Here is an 11068-nt window from a genome sequence, read left to right on the forward strand (position 1 = left end):
TCTGCTAATATTAAGGCATTCCAGGGGCATCGAATTCTACTTATATATTATGGCTAGGATGTAGGACAGATTGTGTGGGAAAAGCAAGCCGTGGAGGTTGTTGGTTATGCCAAATCATTTATGTTCCGCATGTATGCAACAGCAACCAACACTAAATATACTCTGAATGATAAAGTTTGAACTGATCTGTGTTGGTGACAAGCCTTAGCTGATTGGAATGGGTCGAGTCTACTTTTGTGGGAACAACAGTGCCCGGACTCTCAATCATCTGATCCAAACAGAGGTGCCAGACTATGGTGTGTTTTGGCAAGTAGAACAAACAAAAATGGCAGCTACCACTACATGGGGTCAAATATAACATCATAGTAATTTTATAAAAATAAAAAAAATCCAACTGTTTGAGCTTTGTGGAACGATTTGAGTTTGACCATTCCAGAGACAGACAGAGTTGTCACTGCTGTGAATAGACACTATAAAGTTGCCACGTACTTGTAATGCAGCCTGTGGTTCTTGTTTTACTAATTTCGAGATTGGTGTAGCCTGTAGACACTTAGCAGGTGTACAATAATAGCACAGCTGATCACATCTCCCATGGTAACCTGCATTTGTTCTTTTGTTTACGGCCACCAGCCAGCTCCACTACCTCATCTGTGACTGCAGAGTCTGGGGGATAAATGGGATGGACATACACACGCACTCCAGGCAACTGTGCAGTACTCTACATGAATGGTTTAGTGTCTCCTACTCGAGAGATGCTATAATGCTGAGCAGCACCGATGTTTACTATTTCTCACATAGACTATATAACCCAACACCAGTCTTCATTTTTAATCACAATGGCACAACGCTTGAAGTCCACTTATTCTCCAATGGCAACCTATAGCTTCATTCATCCTGCAGTCAGCATAATGCATAGTACAAACCTCTTTACACCACACTTTGAGCAGATTCTTTGAAGCATTTATAGAGCTAGCTAGTACAGACAATGAATCCACCTTCTACTTACTACAGGTGTAGATCTGACATCAGTTACATATTAATTGTGTCCCCGCTGAGGTGTAGCTACAGTGTAGGCAGGTGAGGCAGCCGCCTCACTAGGTATTTATATCTGAAGTCACTGAACTGGGAGTTATGTTGCACCATTAGATGTATTGAAAACATCCATTAACAGGGTTTGTATGCTATTTAGTCCAACTTATAGTGTACATAGTAGGAGTCCATCCAGTGCAGCTCCAAGTGGATAGCTACTAAGGTTTACTTTCAGAAACCGGTCAAGCAAGATCGATATACTCTAGTGGAGCAGTCACCCTAATATAGAACACTTACCCTGATACAACATGCAGTCAAGCAATTTTTTAATACAATACTTTGATAGAATTTAACAACTTAAATTGCTCTCACAGTCAATCTCAGATGGTCTAGCTTTACCAGGGGAGCATAACCTGACCACCTGTTGACCCCCTGTTACCAGTGCTTATAATTTTACTACTTGGGTTAAGGAGTGAGTAACATGCACAGGAGAACTGCTCACCTCATTTCATCATTACAGTCACCATATGCATTCTAGCTGTATTTTTTTGCACATCTTATTCTGTTTATTAGAACTAAGCTGAATTGCAAGGTCACAACTGTTTATATTGGGTATGTAGAACTAGATCGAACTATCCCTAGCAGGTCCACTCCAGAGCGGTTCAACATGGTTCAGTTTGATACAAGCAGTTCAACATAGTTCAGTGCGATGCGGCAAACATTTACACCAATCTGGAAATCGTTTTGATTTGAGGACATTCTTTGTGGTGGGTGTGCAGGGAATATCCCAGAGGTTTACGGTTCCTATGGCTTGGAGGGAAAGGCAGTTGCCTTTCTTTGGCATGCGGAAATTCTTGTGGCTTCAGAGAATGTTAGAATCCCCAAGCATTCCTACCTCCAAGCCTTTGTAGTAAAACATGCTGTATACATCATGTAAAAATTGTTGAAAAGGGGCCTATTTGAGAATTAATAGGAGAATCCATGGAACCCTGCACACCTACCAAAACAACCACCATCTGTTGACGGTGGAAACCCGCTCACAACAGGGTAAGACCTGCTGACCGGGTTAAACTGACAAGCAACATTAAATCTTGTTTATTATTACCTCTAGCAGTGACCCCAGCAGGTAGAAAAATAAATGAAGCTGTCAATTATTTCAGCTATACCTGACTGTTTTATAGAGTATTAATGTGTTCATTCACCTTATACATAGTAGCACACCACTATCTTGTTTCTTCAGTCAGCACTTTATTGTCGTATTATCCAACACTATCAAATGATCGTGGTTAAGGATGGTATATCTGTATATAAGGGCTCTGTCTGACTGTAGTGAGGAGAACTTAATGGGCAGTTTCACTTATCACTTAAATGTTAAAGTATGTAACTTGCAAGCTAATTTGTTTATATCTCACTCCACTAACGACTGCAGTAAACCAATGCTTTGATATTAAAATTAAGCATCAATACATTGAAATCTAACTTACAAAACAACTGAAAGGATTTCAGGACTTTTTATGGCAGACACCTATGGAACCCTTAGTACTATTACATCCCATGCTATAACAGAATGTAGAAGCTGACTGACCACTCAGATCAGCTGCACTGGTAAGCTTCTACCAGTAGAAAATACATGCATGCTGCTTAAATACAACAGTAGCTCCATGATGTACAGAGACTTCCACCTTAGTCACACTGACAATACTCGATGAGTGACATCAGTAGGCTCCCACCACTGACACTCATTAATCACACCGGTGAGCCAACAAACACCTCACACAGTATTAGTCCAAGTGACACTTATCAACAAGTTGGAAATAACTGCATCATTACAATGATCAGACCTGGAGAGTAAAAAAAGTTCCAAAACAAGCACCTGGGTAAAAAACATATACACACTAATATAACAATCTTGATGGCATTGCCCTATATGAAGAGAAACATGGCATTAACATACATTAATTTTGTTAAGCATCCAATCAATTATATGTTACCAAGAACTGTAACTATGCATACATCACAAACACATACCTGTACACACATGCGTGTATAATGTTTCATCGTAATCCACTACAATACATGTATAATCATTTTTTACTGCTATACCTAATCCACAAAGTGAAATGTATGTAATAAACTCAGCAATTATGAACAAGACAAGGGGTGCATTGTAGAAAGAGGAGTTCATCCATATATGGATGCTGCACATACTTGACCAACGTGTGTCGAAGTAATGAATTAAGTGATAAGCTGTCATGCAACAATTACACATGCACTGTCTCTAACCTGTTCCCACTTTATGCAATACTAGACACCACAGCCACTATGTTTGTTACTCCATTAACTTATAAATTGTAAACTTTATTTAAATGGCTGTTCTTTTATAGTATTTCAACCTTTGCAGGTGTAGGAGTTATGGCTCATTGAAAAAAAAGTAAATCCTCTTTACTTTAAACCTATGATTATTTAACGAAGGAGTCTATAGCCATATAATACCACTTAATTCATTAAATACATATTCTATTTTGATTTAGTTATTTCAAATATCCCGAGTTCCTTGTAAAAACACATTTTGCTTCAAAACACCCCCCAAATCAAATCCCTCAATTAACTTTATGCCGCCTAACATTACTAACAATACACTATTTTAAAAAGATCACCTGGTTTTAATTTATTTTTGGTTTTGTCCCAAAATATTGACCCTTTGTATTTGAAACATAAATCAATTTGTTATGGCTTACTAAATTTAGAACAGTTTAGATTGATATACTGCAATGGAACCATCAAATATTCTAATAAACCATCCATAATTATTTCATCAAAGATTTTCTAGTAGAAAAAGACTGGTGCATCAACTATAATTGAACCTCTCTGCACTACTTATTACTGTGTCAAGCATTCTACTGTAACAAAGTTGAAGAGCTATGTTTTCATGTCTTTAATTCTTATTAGGTTAAACATGGCTGCAATGATGAAGTGATCTTACTAAATATGTACGCATGCAATATATGACAGTAACAACAAACTTACTGTATGGTGCTGTATATTCATGTTTAACTTTACCATACAAAATAACTTTCTTAAATGTAGCAGTACTAAACTCTAGCATCCATAGAATGTTATAAGGAAAGATTATTATATCTAAACTGTGGACTCTGCTAATTAAGTTGCATGCACTTATAATTATTGAAGGATTTTTGTCAAATTCGCTATGCTTGTCAACTGCATGCTAGCAACAAGGAGTTTCTTCTGCTTAGCATTATTTGTGTTGGCTCATTTTTCAAGTGATTTGGATACCAGGATTCAGTCAAATAGTTTGTTCCATCGAGCAAATAGCAACCCTAGGGAGTTGAGTAGCTATTTTCATTACAGGCGGTCAATCAGGTAGTAGTATTTGATCAATACATCACTGGTGAGGCTCCAAGTGTACTGCAATGCTTCTGGTCTGTTCTAATGGTTTTTTGCTTCCAAATTATATAGCATGAGCTTGCAGCAGTGATTTCAACTATATTTTGCTCAACAAACAGTTGTCTACTGCAAATATGCCAAGTGCGCTTAACAGGAAATATGCGCTAACATAGGCAGTGGAGACAGGGGGCCATGGCCTCCACTTTTATGGGACACCGTTTGCAAGAAAAGTTCGAGATACTCTAATAGAACAGTCAGGATCTGGATACTCCAACAGAGCAGTCACAGTATTCAGAAAAGCAGTGTAGCAAGCTACTTAGCTACGTAGAATAAGGAGATATAATTCGTGGAAAGCAGCTATTGTCAGCAGGTAGTGACCTCTTTTTTGGTCTTCAACTTACAGCTGGCGTGGCCCCCTCACTATTTGGCCTGCTCCGCGCCCCCGTGTGATAATAACCATGTGTGCCTAATAATCATTGTCTATGGTATATGTAATGGTATGACTACACAATGCACCTTCAGTGCAGTGTTTTGAATACATAAATAAATAACTATGCATTATTCATATTTATAACCAAATTATATTGTCTTCAGGCTCATGTTAAATTTTTATCTGCAAACTGCTTGATGACTTTAATGTTGTAATGAGTGTCTCTCTACAATCTGAACATGTGTTGTGTGCATGTGTGCGTGTGTGGGGTAGTGCTAAAATCTGGAACGGAACCAATTGGGGGGTGCACCTAGCAGAAAAATAGGATTTTGTATTGTTTCCAACTGCCACACAGTAACTAGAATTGTGCTAAAGTTAGTTTCCTTCTATGCCTGTCACTTGGCATATTGTGCTCTTACCAATCAATCAAATTCTGTTTAATCCTGGTGTAGAATTACTTCCTTATCATTCTAAAAGGTAAACTACTGTAGTATTTTCATGTTATAGTTGTATCCAAGCCTTTAGTAACAGTGAGGATAGTTTTCTGAAGTTTGCCAAGATTGGTAATGATTATTTGAGAGTTAACTACAGTGTATGTTAGTGGCTGTGAATTATGTGTTTACAATGCTTACAAAATAATAGTTAGCAGGTTAAATGATCGTTTTTCAGTGTAGGTGATTGTAAAATGCATTATTGCAGTGGGAATTAAATAGAAACTTCGAGTGAGCGATGTTTAGCATGCCCCTATAAGTAGAAGAAAAACAATTCTAGTTATGTGACAGTAGGGAATGATGTACAATCTGAAAAAAACTAATTTTAACTTGGTGCATGCCCCGTTCTGTTCCATTCCATGCCGGCTTTTAGCAGTACCCGCATATGTGTGTGTGTGTGTGTGTGTGTGTGTGTGTGTGTGTGTGTGTGTGTGTGTGTGTGTGTGTGTGTGTGTGTGTGTGTGTGTGTGTGTGTGTGTGTGTGTGTGTGTGTGTGTGTGTGTGTGTGTGTGTGTGTGTGTGTTAATCACAAAACCACTAACCAAGTGCTTTTATTTTAGCCAAAAAATTATTGAACAAGTTGAATAATCTCACTTGGTGCCTTTACTGTACTTCTTTAATAAGGGTGGCTTTTAAAGTGATATCATAATCATACCCAAGGTTTGGACAACTAAATTATTGAAGCCATATTATGTATAGCGTGGTGGTCTTAGAACACACTGCAATTGCTAACTGATAAAATAGGTCACATACATTCTGTACTATCAAACCAGATTGCGAATATTGTAAGGTTTATTGTATTTATCTTCATCCAATAGTACCAATACCTGATCTCATGACTGTAACTGCTCCCAACACTCAAATAGTTGGTCAGTCACTAATGCTGGAGTGTAGTGTGACTGCTGTGAGAGGTATCACCAGTAGAGTGGATATTGTGTGGAGTAGTGATGATGTAGAACTCAACAGAACAGAAACTCCTAACATTACCTCGTCAACAGATGACATGAGAGAATACATGGATGTGTACACTATTACACTATTGAAGGATACTGACATTAATAGAACATATCAGTGTGAGATGGTGATTAATAGCATTCCACCTGTAACGGTCAACAGCGATGTTACACTGGATGTTACTGGTAAGCACATTTTAATTTAATAATATAAATGGATTTTTATACCTCTATCAGCTGTAATAAAAGTATTATTAAATTATCTCCAACAGCTGATGTTAACTGAAAATTTTCAAACAGTGTGATATGCATAGGTAGATAAGACTAAAATTGCGAAGTGATCATATTGGTGTTTAAATAAAATTCAAGATAATAGTAGCATGAATTTGGTACAATATCAAACTATATGATTTCCTATTGAACTTGTCTTAAACTTATTGGCATGGAAGCTGTAATTTTGTCAGCCTACAGGAGTGTGAGGGGAATACCTATAAACTCTGTAAAGGCAAGGGCCTAGCCCTAGACAATAGAAATGCTAGATAAGTTGTTTGCATGTGTGAGATCACTGAGATGTGTGCTGCTGGTGAAAATTTCAAAGCCATGGCTATAGTTTGTTCACATTGAGCTGATATGCTGTACTTGAGAAAACATATAAAAGGGTTTTTCTCAAGAAAATGATGCTTCAGCTAACTAGATGATAGTGATGACAACAAAGGTGTGAAGAGTGGATACGGTTGATTACAATTGGGAAAGGCACATATCAGACTGTACACTTATGTTGATTCCCATAGAAAAAGGATACAAAATGTAGCGAGAATTAAAATTTTGATAAATCATGAAAATAAAATGTCAGACATTTGAACGAAAAGATTTTGAAGTATTTTTAGTGGATCAAGTAGTACTGGAAGTGAGTCAAATTTCAAGATCTTGCATAATTTTATCTCTTGGTTCTGGTTGAATGCGGAGAAAATTTCACATCCTGGCTGTTGTGGCTTCTTTAGTGCATGCCTAGACTGCATGTTGCAGAGGATCAAGTCACCACTTGGTCTGGGATTTTTTCTGCATTCTTCAAAGTTTTAGTTACTGTACAGTACATGTTTCAGACTCCCTGTATTCACAGGCTTTAGCCTTCTCACAGGTCCTAGTAGGATAGCATTTAGCTAATGTTTTGAGGTAACAGCTCAATGTGAACATACAAATATGTACTAAAGTGGGCTACTGACCAGTTTATCAGGTGTAGCAATCCAACTAGATAATATTTCGAATATTCACACAGTACTAAAATTGTATAATTTCAAAACACAATAAATTTATAGTTTGATTATTTCATTGTAGAATAAATTTTGAAAAGAGAAATTATTATTATTATTATTGTTTACTGTGCAAAACCTCTTACAAAGAGTATATACAAGCACAGATAATAAATCAGCAAAATTAATTATGTGGTTAATTGATGTTCAGCTAGCCTTGCTTTAAATTGGTCTAAACTTGAACAGGTGATGAGGTCGTTGGGTAAGTTATTCCAAATCTTTATACTTGAAGGGAAGAATGAGTTAAGGTATGAGTTTACTCTTGTGTTTGGCTGTAACAGCCTCATTGAATGACCTCGTAGAGAGTAGTTAGATGGAGCTGGTATGAGTATGGTATCAGCCGGTATATCTATTAATTGGTGCATGATCTTAAACATTGTGATCGCTTTCAGCTGGTTTCTGCAGTGAGCCAGAGGTGGCCAATTCAAATTTTGTAACATGTTTGTGACACTTGCATATGAAGAATAATTATTATACACAAACCTCGCACACCGTCTTTGAACTGATTCAATAGCTAAGATATCCTTTTGTGTATAAGGGTCCCAGACCACACAGGCATACTCTAGGATTGGTTTAATAAGTGACTTGTAACAACTCACTTTGACCGAGATTGGGCAGCTATGAAGGTTACGTTGTAAAAATCCTTTGATACTGTTAGCTTTGTTAGTTATCTGTCTAATGTGTTCAGACCAGGAAATGTAAGATGTGTTGTGCTATAAATAATGACATATATCCTTATAGAGACAGTGTTGCTTAATTTCATGCAGGACGTCTATACGTGGACCAATGTATACAGTGTGCATACATAGGAAGTGTATAGTACATTACTTAATATGGTGTAATTTCTTCTTAGTACCCACCCCCAACATAGTTTTAACTGTTCAAAGTTCTCAGATAGTTGGTCAGTCACTATCATTGGAGTGTAGTGTGACTACTGTGAGAGGTATCACCAGTAGAGTGGATATTGTGTGGAGAAGGAATGGTATGATAGTTTACAACAAAGAAGGAGTCATTGCTAACTTCACAACAGAAGACACTCTAGTGTACACAGACCTATGCACCATCACTCAACTGAACACTAGTGATGATAGTGCAATATATCAGTGTGATGTTATAATCAATATTCATCCAAAAGTCATTGCTAGCAGACTGGTGACCTTGGATATCACTGGTATGTGCATAACTAGTTCACAATGTTCTGGAAATTGTATGCTGACATTACATGTCTTGGACCATACACACATACACACACACACACACACAGAGTAAGTAAAATCAATAGTAGTTAGGCATTTAATTTTGAAGTTTGTGTAGCTGTTTATATTATATGCCTACACATATGGTGCTACTAACAAGGACTACTATTACATGTGTTGTGACCAATAAAATACAACAACATGTCTCCAGAATTTACTGTATATGTTATATGTATGTAACTGTTGGAGAAATAAAACTATTGTTTTGTAGACAATGCTACTTTACAGAGGTATGCATCAATTATACATTATTTTCCAATGCTGGCAGCAATTAGGCTGTGGTATAACAAAAGTTGTTTGCAAGCATGAAAGGTAAATGGGTATCTAGGCACAACAGAATAAAGTCATTAATGCCACCATTTGACAGTAGCAGAAATAACTTTAGTTGACATGCAAATCCAGCCTAGGGTCATGATTCTTGTACACATCTACATGCATGTTTATGGATGTGTGGCACAGTTTCCAATTCATGTAAATGACACTACACAAAAACAGCCAAGCTGTGAAAAAATGGTGTGGCTTTAAAAAGCCTGGGTGATAAAAGTTGTGAAATCAAAGGTGGCAGCCAAGAAATAGCTGCTATGGTGTTAATGCTAATAAATTTAACAATCCACACAGCCATTATTAAATTTTTTAGCATTAACATCATTGCAGCCATTTCTTGGCAATCACCTTTGATTTCACAACTTTTTTCACCCAGGCTTTTTAGGGCTGCACCATTTTTTCACAGTTTGGCTATTTTGTGTGGATTTCACTTCTTTTTGTACTTTATAATTAGGCCCAAAACCAGCTTATGGCTGACTTTGAGGCTCACATTTCTTCTCTATATGCAGACAAAATGATGATTATTGAACACAGACTTATAAATGTATTGCATTGCATGCATGATTTACTTCAATTTTAGATAATATTATTGTAATACTCTTAAAGAGTGACATTTTTTGAGGACTTCTAATAGAACATACATAGAACAAACTAGTACTTCTATTGGCAGATCTATGAAATTACAAATGGCAGATTTAAACTAGTAATTTCATTTATAAAGCAGAAATTAAGTGAGATAATCAGCCAAGATAGCAGTGGTTCAGTGGTTAAGGATTTAGGTTATTAGGTATGGAGGTCCCTGGTTTGAACTCTGGTAAGTTTTTATCGACATTTTTGTACACCCTTTTTACCTCATGCTGACTGCTCTATTAGAGTATCTTGATCCTGCAATTTTACAGTTTAGCACTTGTTTGGTTTTTGCTTTATACCTTTGTCGCTGTAACTCTATTACTACTGAAACTATCAAAAGGCACTGCTACGATGATCAGCCTATCTACAAACCAATTTTCAAGCTATTCCTATACTCAGTTTACCCTGTAACTGTGACAGAAATAAATTTTTTACACGAATAAGCAATCATAATTCCTTGGATATTCCTCAGATTCACAGCAAACTTGGTACATGAATCCACCTTTATATACTCTTCATTTGTGCCAAAGATCGAGGTAATCGAGTTACATGTTTGTGCTTTATAGCAATTTTTGCAAAGTGTGCGAAACGAAACTGAAGCCCCTGTAGCCCCCTTATGGCATAAGAAGAAAATGAAGAAATTAAAATGAAACTTTGAACACCCATATCTCAAAAATGGCTGTTGCGAATTTAATCAAATTTGCTGTGTGACCTAACCTACCTGGCGGACTGTTATGATGCAAAATGGTGTGCTTTGGAGAAGGAGCCATGGAGGAATGCACATGTGGAAAAAGCTGTTTTCTTTCTTCCTGTCAATATACTCATGGTGTGGTGTGCTGGCTTTCTTGGTCGCATGACACACTACCATGACTCTTGATATATCTTGCAAGGTATACCTACAAGTATTTATACTATCTCTATAGTTCCTACCCCTACTCTCAGTTTAACACTTAAGCAAGGAGCTATGGTAGGTAGTCCTCAAGATATCCAGTGTACAGTGAGTACAGTTAGTGGAGTGGAGTTGAGTTCAGTGATGATAAGTTGGATGGGACCTGGAGGAGACACTATTACAAATGATAGTAGAGTGACCATCAGCCCAACCAGTGGTAGTGGTAACAATTACACTAGTAGTCTCCAGTTTATGTACCTGATGGAGGGAGATGAGGGTACATATGAGTGTAATGTGATGATACTGGAAACTACTCTATTAGATAAAATTGAAACAGTAAATCTTACAGGT

Source organism: Dysidea avara, chromosome 1 (assembly GCF_963678975.1).
Source record: "Dysidea avara chromosome 1, odDysAvar1.4, whole genome shotgun sequence".
Taxonomy (NCBI): domain Eukaryota; kingdom Metazoa; phylum Porifera; class Demospongiae; order Dictyoceratida; family Dysideidae; genus Dysidea; species Dysidea avara.